Raw genomic sequence first — 19578 nt, forward strand, 5'->3', positions numbered from 1 at the left:
GTCAAGAAAAAAAATCCATTGGAATTTAACTCATTGTCACCCTTCTATAGAAACGGTAGACATGAAAACACGATAACAGTTTCTACTGGAAAAAAAAAAACTTTAAAAGATAAAAAACGTTGCCAGTGAATTCGGAATTTCGCCATCAACATTTTTGAAAGACCGAGCAAAAAAGAAGAAAAATTTCTGGTTGCAAATGTATGTGAACTGCTGCATTTGAATACATCCAAAAAAAGTTTATGTGGTTAAGTGATGCTCGTTCAAGAAACGATCCTATTAATGCGACACTCATTCAAGAAAATGTGAGGTTTCTAAACTCTCTTGGGATCTCGTCCAACTGGACAATATGCCGAAGAGCATCCCGAAGTGCAATCACCGCATCTATGGAAGACTGTGTATACATTGCTGGAACAACAGCAGGTTTACAGCTCTGCTGTGGCTCTTCACAGAAGCAAACAGAAAAGATCTCAATGGGTGATGCAAGTAACACTGTAAATGCAGGGAACAGTATTACTTGGCCAGTAACCTAGTCACAACCCTGACTGACTGCTGTGTCTGCTTATAGGAGAGATGGCAGATCCCGCTACAATAAATAACTGTGCTGTTCCTGTTTCAAGCTGAATAAAGCTGGTTTTGCTAAAGTACTGAGACTTAGCCTTGTGTTTTGGTTTGTAAGACAGGGACTTATAGCGCGACCCCGATCTTTTAGGATTCGCTTCTGTGGCGCCTCACTGCACTGCTGTGAGCCTGCTGTTGCCCTTCCCTGGCAACGGACAAACAATCTTACAAAGACATGGCAATCTTGCTTCGGGACACACACAGCATGACATTCCTGGCTTGATCCCAAAAGAGTTCAGATATCTCACAATATGAAGAAGAAGAAAAGGATAATTCAGCTTCTGATTGATAACTGTGCTGCTTACAACATGCTTCTGCATTTAGATGATGTTCGCATTGAATTCTTCCCACCCAATTGCACAGCAGGGCTTCACCCATTGGATTTGGGAAATGCTGAGAAAAATTCTCGTCAGCATAACTTGTAGACAGGAGAAGATTAAAATTAACGCAAAAGAAGCTATTGAAATGATTGCAAACACCTGGACGCAAGTTAAAGAAAGCACTATAGCAACAAATACAGAATCTCATTACAATTAAATTTTCATTACGAAATATTCTTTAGGTCCCTGGCATATCGTTGTAACAGAATTTTAGCTGTATTGTATTTGGTGACATATTGTGTCAGTGGGCAGAGCAATGTATAGTATTGCAATAAGAAGCACCCCAAACCCCAATTACCAATCAACAGCAAAAATAAGTTATATATAATTATCTAGTGGTTAGTGCGCTTGATTGCTCCCTATATGGATTTTGCATGTTCCTACCTTGTCTGCATGTCTTTTTTATCAGGGTATTCCCAATGTTTTTCCACACCCTCAAAAATATTTATGTATATACAATGAAAATCAAGGTAAAACCCGATGAGCCTCCCTGTACTTGTTAGTGTTGTAATTGAATGACTTCAGTGGCCATGCCTAGGGTTTTAGGTCTATAATCATTTTGCTCATAATTAATTTGTAGTTGAATTTTATGACATACAGAAAATTAATAGGAATATTAAGTTAAATTAAAAATAAAATGTATTTTTAATGTACATTGTTTGTGCCACTGAATATCTGAATGGAAGATCTATGCATACATGTCATATAAAAATTGTCAAAATTATTCTAAGCAAAATAATAAGCCAATACATAAGCAGAACTTCAATCTGTGAAGCTGAAGACTGAAATTCAATATTTTAGCATACTTTCCATGCACCAGTTAGCATAATCTGTAAATTTTTTTTGTCAGTCAATAAAACGTTTTTAGATCCTAAAAATTGTTATAACATTTAGAATACTAAAAAACTCTAAAAATACAGAGTTTGGTTCAATTCCGGACACAAAATGGTGGAGTGTATTATTTTTTTATTTTGCATATTGGGTGGACTCATTCTGCACATTATCATTTAAAATACAGAAAACTGCTAAATGGAATCCACTCCAGTGTTTTTGCTCATTTGGAGGCGGCATTTTGAAAAACCAGATGGTGACCTTACCCCAGTATTTTTTCTAAAGTGATTTTTATTAAGCTTAAACAAGTGTGATTGCTGCTAATTTCTTGCAGCGGACAGAATGTAAATGAAGTGATCTACTATTCTAGGGCACTCTGCCTGACCATATGGAATATGTTGTGAATGCCAGGGCTGCCTGAATATTAAATACCCAAAGTAGTTGAGGAACAACCCCCATCATCACTGCTACAGACACCTCTCTAGCAATAGGAATAGATCATTTTGTTTTTAGGTGCTTGCAGTGTCACTAAAACAGAACTTCTTTGTTTTGTTACTTTTATCTTTTCAGTTGACCCACCCCTTTATTTATCCCACCCCTTTATTTATTTGCTTTAGTTTTCTTACTGTTTTTGACTAAGTGATAACAATCATTGGTGAGCTTAAAAGTGATGAGACTTTTTCTTCTTTATGGTTTTATTTTATTCTATTATTTTTTATCATTCTTGTGGACCAGCAGATTACACATCTTTATCCCTCAGGGTTTATCTGCAAACTCCCTAGTGAAGTACTGTTATCCTAAACACATGTCAACTTCCAAATGTTCTGTTATCAGTCATCTGAGACAGTCAGGGAAAGAGGCTGATAATAGTTACTTTAGAATGCCTTTTCTTCCAAAATGCCTTAAGGAAATGCTTCCTTTAAAATGATCAGGGCGAAGGTTATTTGTCTGGTTATCAAGGAAAGAGAGCCTACTATGTGTAAGAAATGCAGTGAAACAAGTCCCACATAGCAGTATAACAATCAAGCATGGACACTGATCACTTCAGCGATATGGGGTAACCTACACAATAAGCCACCTACAGTAGGTGATGGGAAAATTTTAGTAAAAAGCTTCTGAGGCGTCTGGCCATACAGAAGCTATTACGGATTTAAAAAGACTGCCAGCAAAGCACTCACACAGTGTTTTTAAAAGATTTCCTTATTTTATTCATAAGTCTTTTACTGTGATATTATAAGTAATCGCCCTTCCTGCTTAGGAAAGATCATCAGCTTCAGGACATTCTCTCTTTTATTTTCCTTTGACATAAAAATTTTTCATTGTAATATTTCTTGATGGTAGAAGTAAAAAGAAAGTCTCCCCGCCAAATCCATCACCGCCTTACCTATAAGGCTGTTATCTAGAATTGAACGATAAAGGTCAGCATTAATTCCTTGGGCAAAGCACTTAATGTGAACAATATCCATTATGAATAGTTGTTGGGAGCGGGGCACCAGACACTGCTTGGACTTCACTTTTGTGATAATTAGCCAGGAAGCCAAGGGTATGAGACTGTTGGAATGATGAATAAGCATAAAAGATTAAAGGTTTTCTGGGTCTACTTGTTCTTTATTCTGCCGCATCCAAGTTCTACTATCCAAAAATAAAGGGTCTTTATTACAGTTCATCATTTCCTTTTTCTCTTTCAGAGTAAATGAAAAGAACCGAGTTGATACAGCGTGCCAGTTTCATTCTGACAGGAAAATTACATCCACATTCTACTAGCAAGAAATTACAGATCCCTTGTTGCATTTTGTAATTTCCTCTCTGCATTGAATGAATTTCTACTAACAAGTTGCAGATGTTAAATCCATACTACCCATTTTACATGTTTTACACAAAAGAGATGCATATTAGATGTTCCAAAATATGGTTTACCACTGATCTGCCTGATTTCATATAAAAAATAAAGGACAAGTCAGATGTAAAACAAGGCTGTTTGGTTTCTTGTTGAAGCAAATATAATAATCATAGACATACCGGAGGTGTCAATATGAAAATAAGGCGTCTGCAAAATTGTTGATGATTTTTTAGGTGCAAGCAATGTGAGATTGTTTAACTAAATTCTTTTCTTCCTTTCCTATGTTCTCTATGCTTTTTGTATCACTCTTTCTATTTGTATATCCCCCACTTTTGAAACATTGTCTACTATTAAAGGCAATACATAAAATAAAGAACAGATGTACTTTCTGTAAGTCTGGAGTTTGCTTTTTAGCTGCTATCTGAACTTCAAATGCCCACTTGCTCCAGATGAAGCATTTAGAGCTCACCGGTTATTTTACTGGTTAATTTAAAATTTCAGTGAATAGGGAGAATCATTACCATTAGCTACAGTTGAGGGGGTTAAGAATTAATCATGGCCAGGGGACAAAGGATCAAAGGCAAGCAGTACAGGGGGAATCAGTCACACCCAGGAATTATACCTAACTCTGACTGAGAAAAAGATTCTGGGACAAGTATTTCATTTTCAAATGCTGCAGTCATTTTCCCATCTGTACTCTGCTTAAGAGAGATTGTCATTACTTCTCACTCCTGACATGTTTTTCAATGAGTTGGTCCTGATGTTTTTAAGATGTCTTGTGGCAAACTTGATGTGATTAACCGTTGAAAAGAGATTATTACTTAATTTTAATGGCAGGGATTTAGAAAAAAGCAGGATTATCCAATTGCATTGTGTATGCAATATAGGCATCTTGCTATGAAATGGAAGGCCTAACTGCAAATGGCTTTCTAGAAGAACTTGAACAGGCTGTTTAACATCAGTAAAATACACCCAATTTCTCCTGTATGGTTCATGATGAATGTGCAGGAAATTGTGCATGAGTTTGGCTACTCAGGGTTTGGATACAGTCCTGCATCTAGTGCAGAAAACAATATTTATTATATATATTTAAGTACATTTTCATACAAAGAATGTAGCTCTTTTTCCCACAACTTTGAACTACATAAGTAAATTGAAAAATGAAAGGATGGACAGACGGATGAATGGATGGATGGTTATTTAAATCAGAGAAGTGTTTCCATGATTTTGAATGAAACAGGTTATTCATTACAGTGGTGGCTGGGACAGAAAGTACACACATTTAGAACAGGAACAGGAGCCCTTTCAGTGAAACAGAACAAGAAGCACCACGGCAGTCTGTCTATTTTGTAGACTTAAGCCCTGAATGTGTAGAGGGTATGCTTGAAAGGCATTCTTCAGCAGCACCAGGATGAGGGAGAGATGAAAGTGAACAGGAAGGAACTCGACTCCTCCATAATGCTACAGAGAAGCTATAGGGGAATCATGGGATTCTGCTTACTACAAATAAAGGAGGGAACCCCAAGAACAAATATATATAGCTCCAAAAATTAACAAGAAAATAATGTAATATAGATGAGCAATTTGTAAATCCTAGAAGGGACTGATTACATTGCAACATTGGTTAATGATGAAGTGGTTACACCACAGCATATCTGTTTTCCCCTCTTGTTTATTAGCCAAGAAAGCAATGACCTGACAGGAAAAGACCAAGTCCACATTAAACCCATGTTCATTACCACTGTTTTCATCCGTCCATTTTCCAACCCACTGAATGAACACAGGGTCACAGGGGTCTGCTGGAGCCAATCCCAGCCAACACAGGGCACAAGGCAGGAACCAATCCCAGGCAGGGTGCCACAGGACACACACAAACACACTAGGGCCAATTTAGAATTGCCAATCCACCTAACCTGCATGTCTTTGGACTGTGGGAGGAAACCGGAGCGCCCGGAGGAAACCCACGCAGACACGGGGAGAACATGCAAACTCCACACAGGAAGGACACAGGAAGCGAAACCGAGCCTCCTAACTGCGAGGCAGCAGTGCTACCACTGCGCCTCTGTGCCACCCACCACTGTTTCCTGACTGCAAAATATTTAAAACCATTTTGGGAACAGGTTTATGTGTTAAGTAACCTGAAGATGTGTAGAAGACTTACTGGAGTAGCAGGAGGCACAACATTTTACTTTTTGGTTTAACAGCAACTTTCACTTGCCCTCTGTCAATAAACAGGGAGTCTATAACCACAAACATGGATCACAAACTTTGTGGATGTCTCTTTTTATTAAAATATTCTATTTAAAGCAAACAAATAAAAAATAGCGGCTATGCAAGAACAATTAGTTTAAATGTTCTTGAAAAAAACAAAAAAGGATAACTTAGAAAAGACAATTTTGGACACAACAGTAAGTCCCTAAAGTACTGTCAGTATTCATCTCTTAAAATCATTGACACAACAAATTGGAGTAATCATTAAAAAATAATAACTGCTGTAACAGAAGGCAACTGCGCTCTTCTATAAAATGCTGAACATTTGTTCACAAAGCAAGCACATTATAATTTCTTTGATTTTCTGCTTAACATGAAACGGTTTCAAGGGTTACTTTGAAATTTCATATTGTAAGCGAGATGCATATATCAAGGCCTGTTATGCTTGATTGACAGCCACTTTCTAGGTTATCTGAATTGAATTTGCTCACACAATGGGTAAAGCTTGTAGAATTTTATATTCCTTTAATAACCTTAGCTTTTGTCCCCTTGTGGTTTTTGTAAGTTGCCAAGACATTTCCATCTTCTGTTTGCCTCTTGCTGCTTCTCTGGAGTATCAATGTTTAAGTTTCTTTCACTCTTTTTGGGAATCATTATCGGCATAGGTGGTGTTTTATCTTGTATTGTTAAGTCATAGCCCAATTCTATTGACCAATAAAAACAAAGATGCTGACAAAGCAATCAAACTTAGTATGTGGGGTGTATCTTGTTCTGAACGCTGAAAGTAGTTTTATATTTACTTTTTCAATTTTTTTTTTGGTATCATAATACTGTATCTAAAGCTACAATGATCTAGGCTAAGTGTAATATCAGTAGTCTATCAAAATGCTCAGTCTTAAAAAGGCAAAAGGGTAGGTAGAAGAAAAATATGATTATGTTGGAAAGGCAGACAGAGAGATGACAGAATACAGAGAATCTCAATGGGAGAGTAGAGGTCCCTTGTACTGGACCTGAGGAGGTGAGTAGGGCACTCCTGGAAGAATAAGGTGAACAACAAAAGTGCAAGTTGGACGAGGCCCTGAATTTAGAGATCCATTAGAGTGGGTTCAGAGTTGCTAGTTAGGCAGTGGTACAGATTAATTTTTGCACTACAAGCGTGGAGATCACTTTGCCTTTTTAGGAGTTTCCATGGGGCTGTTTCTTGCTAGTGGCCAGAAGAAAGCTCCAAAAACCAAAGGCAAGCAACTTAGACCTTGTAAGAGACTTTCTATTTAAATGTGTGTAGTACTAGGGTGTTGTACCGTGTTAGCCATAATGGATGTAGTGAGAAGTCAAGCAAAATGACACCTTTTATTGGCTAACTAAAAAGATTACAATATGCAAGCTTTCGATTACATCTTGCCTGAAGAAGGGGCCTCAGTTGCCTCGAAAGCTTACATATTGTAATCTTTTTAGTTAGCCAATAAAAGGTGTCATTTTGCTTGACTTTTCACTATATTTACTGTAAATGTGTGATAGAGATCAGCTTGCTTTGAATTCTGGGGTCACTAGGGGGCACTCTGGTTCATGGTTCAGGTGTTTTATAGGGCAGCTCTTACCCAAATGATACCTTGTACAAGAAGCAATAGTTTAAAAGCCCACTCCTTGACATTGAACTTAGACCAAGTCTGAGACAAAATTTTCCTGGAGAGATGAAGGAAAATAAAAAAGACGCAGTTTGTATAACAGTGTGTATAGAGCAAGAGAGAGAGAGACGGGGAGAAATGTTGTGGTTAAAGTAAATTATTGGATTCCTTACATCTTTAAGAAAATCGCAAAATATTGATTTGCCAACTTATTTATTTTCTAAAGTGGCATACTTGTGCACTGGGTAATGGGAACAAAGTTATAGTTGTAATAACATTTTGGTTATTTGAACACTTCTCAGTATTGTTGTAAAACAAATGAGAAGTTTTTTTTTTATCCATTACCATCATCACGAGGGATGTCATATGAACTGACAAATCATAAGGGACAAATAACTGTTGATCTTACCAAATCTGATAATTGATGCAAAACGTGAACAGAAGGACAGCATTTCTGACAAAACTAAATTAATAGAAGTAGCTTACATCTGCAACCACTATGGAGACATTAATTGCTATCACAGCTCATGTCAAAAGTTTTCTGTCAGAAGTCAGATACTGTACATATAAAAGAAAGAACCTCATATACACGGTGAACTGTGGAGGTAAAGCATTAGAGGATGAGTTTGGTGTTTTTCAAGTCAAAGTTATTTCTTTACAATCATTGTGTTCAAAGTGAACCTTTTCTAAATAAATTTGAAATACTTAGTCTGATCTTGAAGGCTTAAAATGGAGGTAAAGGGCCACATCTCTACAGTTCTGTTTCTTTATATACTGAACTATACCCTTTAATGTTATGGGTCTGTATTGCTGTCACTTGGCCATCATAAACACTTTAATAAATATCATAATGTTCTGACCAAAATCCTGGTTATTTCTGTCAGAAAGCCGAAGTTGGTTAGTAGTGAACCTTAAAACATGCCAACGACTCTAAACACACAGACGAAATCATCGTTTTTGCCATATCTTCCTTAATCTTTAGACTAACACCCTTGAGAGCTTATGCTATGAACTGAAGCAGAGAAAAAATAAATATTGACTTTAGAAGATCAAGTATCGATGTGTTCCTCAAACCTATTAAGTATTATTGGAATACACTTTCTGCTATTATTTATGTCAGAGGAGCTTATGATATACATTGGACAGAGGGAGTCCCATAATTTTGACATCTACTATATTTTTTCTGAAAAAATATTTTCACTCATTCAAAAATATTTATTTTGAAAGAGTTGTTTTAGAGAACCAACCTGCCATTTTCCTGTTTCTGAGCATATAATACTGCCTGTTTTATATCAGTCACTGCAAGAGAATAATATCATATGTTTTATAATAGTGATTGAACTGTCACACCATCTACCTGCTTAATTTGAGTTAAAGGATGTGTCAGGTTAGAGTCCATCACAGCAGCTTTTGACATAATCCAAGAACCCACCATAAAAAGGAGTCCAAACCATGTACATCATCAGGCATACACATTGACCGGGACAACTTATAATTGCCTATTATCACACTCCTCTTTGAAATGTGAGCGGAAAACCAGAATATGCAGAAGAAAGCCACACAATCAAAAGAAACAAGGGAAACTCAACATTAGTAGTGATCAGATCGGTATGAACCTGTCCCTTGGAGTTGTGAAGTAGTCAGTGTTCAGTCAGTTGACTGAAATAATTGGCACTAATTATGATATGCTAATATAGTTTAGTAGTCCTAATCAAACTTTAAATAACTTGTTTCAAAGTACGGATGGTATTCTTTTAAACAAATATTCATTTGATTAGCTGGGTTTAAACTACCTGTGTTAAATTATTGTAAATTGTTTCAGATAAAAAAAAGTTTGTGTTGTATCACTAGCTGTAACATGAATAGTAGGGAGCATGTCCTCATAATGTTATTGCTTGAAAATGACAATGTTAACTCTCACTACAACAAATAGAAAGGGCAAGTCTATAAAATGTTTGGGCATACTCTAAGTATTGTATTATACTCTAACTAAGTATTGTTAGCTTTGCTATTCTTGTTTTAATTGACTGCTGCAGAAGGGGAAACCAAAGACAGTTATCACCTAGCCTTTATGCAGAAAATTTGACATGCAAACCACACTGAGAGTAATGCTCATTTTCTTTGAAAAAAAAAAGAAAAAAAGGCGTGTAACATTCTGTTTGTCCTTTCCAACCCCCTCCACCTAGCAAAATCTTTGTCAAAGTATAATAGCGTCCACTGACATTACTTAGGTTGTTGCAGCACTACTTTCTGCCTACCATCCTGATCTTTGCATTGTCTAGGAGGTGCCATATTTCCACATACAATTTTGGTGTCCATGATCTATCAACACATTCACATTTGTCCTATTAAACGTTTAATAGAACAGTTGCATATGTAACCCATAGTGAAGAAGAACACTCACAAACCAAGGTACTTTTTCAACTGTTCAAGTAGACACACTCTGTATTAATACTTAAAACATCAGCTGACTATAAATTTCACACTGTCATGGCTTTCAGTGAATAACATACTGTACTTCAGACAGCATTGCTTATAGAGGGCAATCTACATTAAGAATTGATTTCTATTGATGGACAGTTTCATTGATAGAGCAAATTACATTGTAGAAGTCACAAAAGAAATCCCATAATATATTCAAATGAAAACAAAAATAGAGAAAAACAATGATTTTAAAAAGTATAAATCTATTGAACATTTTTTTGTAGCAACATATTACAGAGTAAATTAATAGTTCAGGTTCATCCAATTTTTCATACTTTGTATAGTGCGAACATCACAATCTTTACCAGGAATGGAAAAATTTAGCATAGTATTATCAGTGTTGTTTCAATGATATGACCAATAAACAGCTATATAGAGACCATAACATTACTGAATAAAATTAATTTCTTGAAAGATGCACTACATTTTGCATTTCTCAAGGGCCAGTTTAGAACTAATTCAAATTGAAACTGAAAGTCAAGGGTTGGTTGTAGCTAAAGAAATAATCTCTTTGGATCAAGAGCAGAAAAATCATCAAAACTAGCAAAACAATTTATTGTGAGGGAAGAATAATTTAGAGTAATATTTTCATTTACTAAAGAGAAAGGTCAATGAGTTGTAATATCAAAGAAGGATTGTTAGAAACTTTTTGTTTTTCAGTGTGTTTTTACTCTTTTTTCATACGTACCTAATAAAAATACAGCCATGCTTTAAGCATTGATTTAATTTTATTAGCCAAAAGTAACAAGCATTATTGCTTATAGTGAAACTGCTGAACATTCAGTTTACATTAGTTCACAGGCATAAAGGACATTGCAGGATGCAGAGAATGTGCCATAATGGGGTGTTGTATGAATGCAGGAATCCCTTTCCCGTGTGTTTATTAATTGCTGGAATGGAATATATTTCTCCTCACAAGTGATTTTTCTTCTGTTTCTTTTAAATAAATAGGGAATCCTGCCACAGGTTCTAAAGGGGACAGAAAATGAATCAGTATCTGCTTCAAAGATGAAGTGCTGATAAGATTGGCCATGTGGGAGCCTTGTTTTGTGTCTGTTCAGTGATGGGCATTTGTGGGATGGCATTGGTCACAGCTGACAGCTGAAGCAGGACTTGACAGCTGAAGTAGGCCGTAATTAAGTGAAGGACTGCTATATTCTCCCATTGTAGTCTTTACCTGATGTTGGCTATGATATGCTGCATTTTAAAAAGGTATGAAACATATGTTTTAGAAAAATTGTACATCTGTTAACACTTTAAAATACTGACCCATAGCTACTATATATGGAATAAGTTGTTAAGCAATATCGTAAACTGAAGACCTTTAAAGGAACGTTCCATCCAAATTTTTTTTTTTTTTAATTTTCACTGACCCCTTACTTTTTAATGAGGCTGAGAAAAATTTTTAATCTCATATTTTCATGCATAACGATACAAAACAATTTATGATGTGATGGAATGTAATGGTGACCAGTTTTATCCAACATCAAACAATATGAAAAAATCTAAAAAAAAATGAATGTAACTTCTGTCACATAATCCACGTGTCCATTATCGTTTGAATGCTCAAAAAGTCCAAAACGTGCATTTTTCTTTTGGAAAACTAGGATAAACAGGCAATGCATCATTCCCAAAATACTGTGTTTGAAATGAAGACAGAACTCTTGATCAATGAATGAGGGAAACAGACAGATCTTCAATTCATACACACAGTAGTGTTGGAATGCTTTTTCTGTTTATCTTCTATGTCGAGTTTTCCAAAAGTAATGAGTAATATTATTTTAGCAAAAAATGCATATATTTTACACATTTTTCAGCATATGAATAGATAATGGATACATGGATTATACAACACAATTTACATGATGATTTTTTTCTTTTTTCAATTGCTGTTTTTTTACATCATTTGCCATGGTTTTGCATTGCTCATCACTGGTTTCTATTTTATCATAATTTTTTTTCTTTCCATTGCATGAAAACATGATTAAAAATTTTTCTTGGCTATCACTAAAAACTCCATCCATCCATTTTCCAACCCGCTGAATCCGAGCACAGGGGTCTGCTGGAGCCAATCCAAGCCAACACAGGAACCAATCCCAGGCAGGGCGCCAACCCACCGCAGGACACACATACCCACACACTAGGGCCAATTTAGAATTGTCAATCCACCTAACCTGCATGTCTTTGGACTGTGGGAGGAAACCCATGCAGACACGGGGAGAACATGCAAACTCCACGCAGGGAGGACCCGGGAAGCGAATCCAGGTCTCCTAACTGCAAGGTAGCAGCGCTACCAGTGCGCCATCGTGCCACCCTCACTAAAAACTACAAGGTATAAATAACATATTAAAACCAAAATTGGTTTGACCATTCCTTAGAATATAAACATGATATATTTTGGAAAGCATAGGTGATAAACTATGAAGTTTCTTTTTCTCATCAAAATTTTTATCATGCTTTTCTGTTCTTCCATATATCCATCCATGTTAATAGACCACTTGATTTAATCCATGTGAGTACAATGGAAAACAATCCTGGACAAGATATAGGCCTAGCAAACACATTTTTGCTGTGGTGGGCTGGCGCCCTGCCCAGGGTTTGTTTCCTGCCTTGCGCCCTATGTTGGCTGGGATTGGTTCCAGCAGATCCCCGTGACCCTGTAGTTAGGATATATCAGGTTGGATAATGGATAGATGGATGGATGTTATTACTGCTCTACCACCAAAAGACAAATAAAATGAAACATCTGGTCATTTCCTCCATGTCATCCAAACTATTTCATTCAGATACACTGTCAAGGAGTGGACAAACGGGAAACAGTTCTAGTTTTAATGGACATGCTCACACACAAATACAGAGCAAATTAACAGTCAGCAATCAGATTAGCATGCACAATAGAAACTAGCATTAGAAAAGACATGTATAACTCCACACAAAAAATGACTAGGCTCATGAAACAGTGAGGTACCATCAACTAAGCTCTGGTCCAATTTAGTGGAAAGTAACAAGCAAGGACGCCATGAATAAATAAAAAAAAAATGTTTCTGTCTGATCATACACCTAATGCTTGTTTATGACTTATAATTAATTTATTAATATTCTTTATCGTTTAGAGATCACACAGTATAAGTCAAAGCCCTAATAATTCTGAAATGGATATGATCAGCAGTACAGCTTCATAGAAATTGCTTTCTGATTCCATATACTCCAAAAATACAAGTAGTGTCATCTTGGATATAAATACAAAGCCTTTATCTGAAACATTGTTTAATTTAATGACTAACTGATGTTATTAAAAGCTTCACTTGTCAACAAAAAAAGAAAGACAAATACGTTTTGTCATGTAACTGAATTAAATTGTGGAAAGTGGTACACTGAAGAAGTGATTAATTTAATTATAGCAATGCATCAAAATTATATTGCTCTCAAAGACAAAACACACACCCTAACCAGTCTAGCTTTGTATAGTATATTACATTTCTTCAGACACTTGCACATGAGGAAGATATTGCAGCATCTCACCAATGTAGACATCATTACAATGTGAAACAGAGAAGACCCAATAGTCATCAACATATCAGCAAGTACCAGCTGGGTACAACACTACTTACCCACTATAGAATGTTGTCTAATTCAATTTTAATTATATAATGTGTTATTTGAAAGATGTAAAAAAACACTACAAAACAATTAAATATTACTATTGAAATAAGCCCAGAAGTTTTACAAAAAGTAGTGTTAAAAAATATACTCCTATCCTCTCAAAATGCCAATGCTAGCAGTTCTCATTTTAGGAAAGCACTTTTGCATTTCATGTCAGAACATGCTGAGGATTTGTTTCTTTCTTTTTTTTTCTGGTCACTCAATTTTTCAAATTGTGTGAGGTGGGAATTACAGTTATGTCCAGTGGAGTGTGCATTCACAAGATTTTTCTTTTCACTCAAGTATTTTACAGATGAACGCTTTCATATGCTCTTCAGGGCAAAGTCAGTCACCGTGAAGCAATCAGTAAGTCAAAAGCCCTGTGCACCCTACTTTTGATACCCTGCTCCTGTGGCTATGACTTGTGACATCTCAATTCTTCATTTACTTAGAAGTATTTCAAGATATGAGCTCCTATTTGTCTTTTTTTAGTTTTAAAGACACAGTAAATATAAAAAGGAGAAGTAATTAACTTTATTATAGTCATCAAGTATAACACTTTCAATGTTTATGTCAAGAAGGCCTTGCCTTTTCTGGTACCTATTACAATATCTTTAAAGCCCAATTTTTGCATCCTTATGCATAGCTTTGCTTTCAAGCCACATACTTGAAATCTGGCACACAGGTACTTTTAAGTCAGGTTTTTGGCAGGAAATACTACAGTGTGATCTATGAACACTGTGACACCAAGGACAGCACCACTCAGATTAGAAATGGAAATGTTATGGAACCCACGTTTGCCTTTCAAGTAGGGAATCTGGGCTTTATTCTAGTCATATTTTTTAAATCAGGCATTTCCTTCACTATTTTGTCATGGCCCCAAGAACACAGGGTGGGCTACTTTCTCATGGGTTACTGTATGTCGCTTGCTCAGACAAGTATGATTAAATTTGAAATCTAATTAAAAACTGTGTTGGTGACCCCCGTCTGTTCCCAAAATATGCTTTAACAGGAGGCACAATAAAATGAAAGCCTAAGTGCCTCTGTTTACCTAGCTATAAAGTTTTCGAGATCTTGTCTACAAGGTAAGCTTGCTAATCCACTTGCACACCATTCAAAATAAAAACACAGCTACAAGTACAAAATTAATCTCCCACTCCATTTCCAGGCTCTCCTCTTTTCTTTTCCCCAACATATTATGCCATACTACATCCCTGCCTGTAATTGTTCAATTCCTTTTCATATTTATTCTCATCTAGACTGATTTAATGTTCAAAATAATTTTGAACCTTCTAATTTTCATTTCCCTTTGGACACCTACACCTTCACAGAATGTACATTAAAAAATATGGGTAACATACCTTTATAAGACTATGTAAGTAATTTATTTTTTAAATTGAGGCAATTGGTTTGAGTGGATATGCATTTCAATTAAAATTATTTATGTAAATCCTGTTCTCAGCATTTATACAGATCATAACTGACCCTGCTCCTTGTTCCCACACTGCCATGTGCAGTGTCTCCCCTACTGCCACCCTCGCTCTACTTCTAAGATGTAGTTTGCACTTCTGACTATCCTGCCCCATCTCAATAGTGCCCTAACCCATAGCAAACCCGTGTTAGCATGAAAAATGTAAAAGAAAATAAATGTCATTACATATAGGCTACAGAAACAATATGCTTGAGAATTAAAACAACTTCCAGCACACCTTTGACCTTCAAAAATATATACCACCGCAAAATAAGACTACAGTGCAGTATTATAAGCACATATTTAGGATAGAAATAATCTATTCATTCCCTGCATAAGCTCTGTCCTGTTCAGAGTCACAATCTAGAGCCTGACAGCATTATCTGGATCTGAATGACAGGCACAAAGGACCCATTTAAAATTGCCAATTAGCTTAACACACTAGTCTTTGACTTGTAAAAAGACAGCAAAGAGCATCAATCGTTTTAAAACTTGCTCTGAATATGGGTGACAGTCCTGCACAGAGCACACTCCTGCACATACCTTACAATTAAAAGGGAACATCCACATTTGTCTACACTTTAATAATGAAAAAAAAGCTCTTTCATGAAGGCACCAGAAAAGAGAGGGCTGGTGACATCACTAGTCCAGAAACAAACCCACAGTTTTTTTTTTTTTTTTGTCTTTTCAAACTTCCTACATGAATGAGTACTTTTCACTATACAAACATAAAAAAATCATAATTTTGAAACTAATGCATCATATGTGACTTTGAAATGTGAGATAAAATCTAAAATAACCATAGAAAAACACAGACACTGACCAGCCTGGAATCTGATAATAATTCCCCAAGTCTATGAGGCAGCATCACAAATCCCTGCACCACCCAGTTAACAAAGTATTGTCTTGGGTTTAGCAACTTTGTAAGTTCCACAGAAAACAGATTTAATGCAATAAGGATTAAAACTGATACGTGTGATAGTAAACTTTGGAACATTTCAACATGGAGTGGATTGTTTCAGTAGTTATGAAAAGCTACACAAAAAATGAAGTGTTTTGGAATAACCAAAATCTAATTTACAGGGCTCAGATGGGTTATTCGACTACATTACAAAATAGGAATAATGTAACTTGAGAAGATGGCAAGTGACACAATAGTTATACTTTTACTGTTAAAGCACACTCATGCACACACTGCAAAAACCAAAATAAAGATTGAATTAAATGGAAATAAAAAGAAATACAATAAGAATTTGGAAATCCTGGTAACAGAATGTTCCTTTTTCTCTACTTTTGGAAACAGATATGTGTGTTTCAGCAGATTTATTTGGGATTTATGTAGGTAGATAAGAATTTCATTTGTACACACAACACTAATACTACTACTAACAAATTATTGAACTTTATGTTGAAATTTAAAGATAAGAAGACTAAAATTAAAAATTAAAAAATGATCAGAACACTTCAAATAGCAGCGAAATAGTGTATAAAATGAGAGCAGATCGATAGCTATCCTGCAAAATATAAAACATAGATACATAACTACATATGTAGTTTTTCTCATTTTGTTATTTATTTATTGTTTGGAGAGAGTGGTTGATTTCTCCATGTTTCTTTTTCAAGTTGGCCAGCACAAAAGAAACACTGAGTACAGTAGATTACTATTTTGAAAAAACATGAAAAAAAATCAGATATTGAAATTCTGCCAAGAAATTGCATTAGTAAAGAGTGATGCCAAGAACTGCACTTACTAGACCTTAACAAATTCAAATAAAAAGAATTAACTTTTGATGAGTGAAAATATGAAGGATGACCACATAGCTCATTGTCACATTTTGTCACAATTAAATATGTATGCGGAAATTGGAATTAACATGCACTGTTCAGCCACAACATTAAAACTACTGACAGGTGAAATGAATAACATTGATTATCTTCTTATAATGGCACGTGTCAAGGCATGGGATATATTAGGCAGCTAGTGATGAGTCATTTCTTGAAGATGATGTGTTTAAGTAGGAAAAATGGGCACATGTAAGGATCTTGAGTTACTTTCACATGGGCCAAATTGTGATGGCTGAGACCATTGAGTCAGAGCAAAGGCAGGTCTTGTGGCGTGTTTCCAGTATGCAGTGGTTTGTACCTACTAAAAGTGGTTCAAGGAAGGACAACCGGTGAACTAAAGACATGGTCACGTATGCCCAAGACTCATTATTGAGGAGCAAAGCCTAGCCTGTCTGGTCCAATCCAACAGAACAGCTGAAACTGCTGAAAAACGCAGAGTGCATTGCAGAGAGACGCATAGAGGGCTGTGTAGCCACAGACTGGTCAGAGTGCCCCTGTTGCCCCCTGTCCAATGCTGAAAGCAATCTACAATGGGCACATGGGTGTCAGAACTGGACTGTGGACTAATTTAAGAAGGTGGCCTGGTCAATGAACCATGTTTTCTTTTAGATCATGTGGAGGGCCTTTGTGTGTTGTTTACCTTGTTTACCTTGGGAAGAGATAACAGTAGGATACATTATAGGATGAAGACAAACCAGTGGAGGAAGTGTGACACTCTGGGCAAAGTTCCCCAGAGTATCCCACAGCCACCGCATAATTTTGCTTATCACTCACAGGAGTAGAATTTGGTATGATAGTTAAATGCCACACACCATGACAAGATATAATTAGATAGATAGATAGATAGATAGATAGATAGATAGATAGATAGATAGATAGATAGATAGATAGATAGATAGATAGATAGATAGATAGATAGATAGATAGATGCCACTGGAGGCAATATGTGGACCCTAGAGGGGTTGCACAGGTAATCCAACTTCTCAAGGATGGCACATCAATACGTACCATTGCAAGAAGCTTTACTGTGTCTCCCAGCACAATCTCAAGGATATGGAGGAGATTCCAGGAGACAGGCAGTTTCTCTAGGAGAGCTGGACAAGGCCATAGAAGGTCCTTAACCCATCAGCAGGACCGGTATCTGCTCCTTTGGGCAAGGAGGAAGAGGATGTGCACTTCCAGACCCCTACAAAATTACCTCCATTCCCATAGAATACCAGAATTGGCAAGTCCACCACTGGAGCTCTGTACTTTTCACAGATGAGAGCAGGTTCACCCTGAGCATGTGACAGATGTGAAAGGGTCTGGTGAAGCCATGGAGAATATTATGCTGCCTGTAACATTATTCATTATGACCGGTTTGGTGGTGGGTCAGTGATGGTCTGGGGAGGCCTATCAATGGAGGGACGCACAGACCTCTACAGGCTAGACAACGGCACCTTGACTGCCATTAGGTGTCGGGATGAAATCCTTGAACCCACTGTCAGACCCTGTGTTGGTGCAGTGGGTCCTGGGTTCCTCCTGGTGTATGACAATGTCCAGCCTCATGTGCCGAGAGTATGCAGGCAGTTCCTGGAGAATGAAGGAATTGATACCATTCACTGGCCCCCACGATCGCCTAACCTAAATCCAATAGAAAACCTCTTGGACATTATGTTTCAGTCCACTGACGCTGCCGGTGAGGAGATCCCCAGGACACCATCTGTCGTCTCATTAGGAACATGCCTGTACGTTGTTAGACATGCATACAAGCACGTGGGGGCCATATAAACTACTGAGTACGATTTTGAGTTGCTGCAATGAAATTTCAGCAAAATGGACTAGCCTGCCGCATCCTTTTTTTCATTTTGATTTTCAGGGTGTCTTTGAATTCAGCCCTCTGTAGGTTGATAATTTTCATTTCCATCAAAAGATATGGCATCTTTTCATTCCTAACACATTACCCAGTCCATATCAGTATAGATATCCAGCAAGATTATTTTCCCATTAAGATCTGATGTGTTTTCAAAGTGTTCTTTTAATTTTATTGAGCAGTTTATATCATTTTTGGTGGCTGCCTGCTTGATTTTAATGAGATTATCCACATTTACATGATACTTACGTGGCAAAAGCAGGTGTTCCAAAAACAATGCCATTTAGTGTGAAGGCAGCCTAGTACAATAAATCTACGGGTATAACAGTGCAATGTGGAGAATATTTAATTTCATTATTACTTTATCACCAGGGAATGGTGAATGCATTTCAAATCATACTTCAGGATATGCAAAACACTGAGTTGTATTCAAATAACAAAGATCAAAAAGTCAAAAAATCTCCTAGATTTTGTTCCATCTAATTTAGGAATTTGCAGAGTTCAAGACTAGGACAGAAGGATGAGAATGCAATATATTAAGGAAGTTTATTTATCCAGCTCAACACCAAATCACCCAAGGTATTGATTTAATCTTTGATACGCAAGGTCTTTCCTGTCAAATTCCATTTTCATGCTGAAATTAGATAACTCCTCTAAATATATGATGAAAAAATGTGTTGCTGAAGTTGCCTTAGGGGCCAAATGACCTCTGAAAATGTAATTTTAATAAGCTTCCCCACATCTTCTGAACACTACAAAACAATTTAAGTGATAGGGTT

General features: G+C 36.6%; 1 protein-coding gene across 2 annotated transcripts in view; it reads right to left on the reverse strand.

Annotated features, from left to right (window-relative positions):
• The window catches only part of grik2 (glutamate receptor, ionotropic, kainate 2), a 786146-nt gene that overhangs the window by 688230 nt on the left and 78338 nt on the right, over nucleotides 1-19578 (reverse strand). The window lies entirely within an intron of this gene.

This window comes from Polypterus senegalus, chromosome 3, assembly GCF_016835505.1.
Source record: "Polypterus senegalus isolate Bchr_013 chromosome 3, ASM1683550v1, whole genome shotgun sequence".
NCBI classification, from domain to species: Eukaryota; Metazoa; Chordata; class Cladistia; order Polypteriformes; family Polypteridae; genus Polypterus; species Polypterus senegalus.